Raw genomic sequence first — 800 nt, 5'->3', positions numbered from 1 at the left:
ATGCCATACGGACGTTTTCACAAACACATAGCGTGCATAGTAAATAAGCTATTTGAAAGTATTAAATTGAACATGCAAGCAACCCTTTAAAAAGTAATATATAATTGTCAAACCATTTTAATAATCCAAAAATATATAAAAATAATGACTCAAATAAATTTCTAACACCAATGAAAATAATGCAATGAACGAAAGTATGCAAATAAATTAAATAAAATAGAATGAGAGGGAAAAAAGGATGAGAAGAAGAAAAAGAAAGTGAGAAAGGAGAGAGAAGGAAGAAATTAGGATTAGAAAAGAAAAGATAAGAAAATTGGCACTAATCTGGATAGGTTATGCGACGCTGGCGACGCGGTCGCGTGGGTGACACGGTCGCGTGGTGCGCAATAAGGTTGGGTGACGCGGACACGTGGGGCACGCGATCGCGTGACTTGATTTGTGCTAGTGGCACGAGTGCAGCCTCGCAGTCGCACAACTCTCTGTTCAAAACTCAGTATTGCCAAAATCCAGGGTGACGCGGTCGCGTGGTCGACGCGATCGCGCCGGTGGCCTTATTTCCAATATGACGCGGACGCGTGGTGATGCCAAGGCATCTTAGGCTAGTTTCACTAGCAATTTTCTGTTATTTTTAGTTGTTTTATGCATTTTCTTGAGCCTTAAGTAATTATTTGGGCCAAATAGTCATGCTTGTCTTAAATCATTCAAACATGAAGATTTTGATGCAAATTCCATGAGTTTTTAGTTATATTCCTTGAATGCTATGAATGAAAGATTTCTCATGAAATTTTGCAAGACTTTGA

This window comes from Arachis ipaensis, chromosome B5 (genome assembly GCF_059453495.1).
Source record: "Arachis ipaensis isolate K30076 ecotype BB chromosome B5, ASM5945349v1, whole genome shotgun sequence".
Lineage (NCBI taxonomy): Eukaryota > Viridiplantae > Streptophyta > Magnoliopsida > Fabales > Fabaceae > Arachis > Arachis ipaensis.
Note: the sequence above shows the minus strand (reverse complement) of the source record.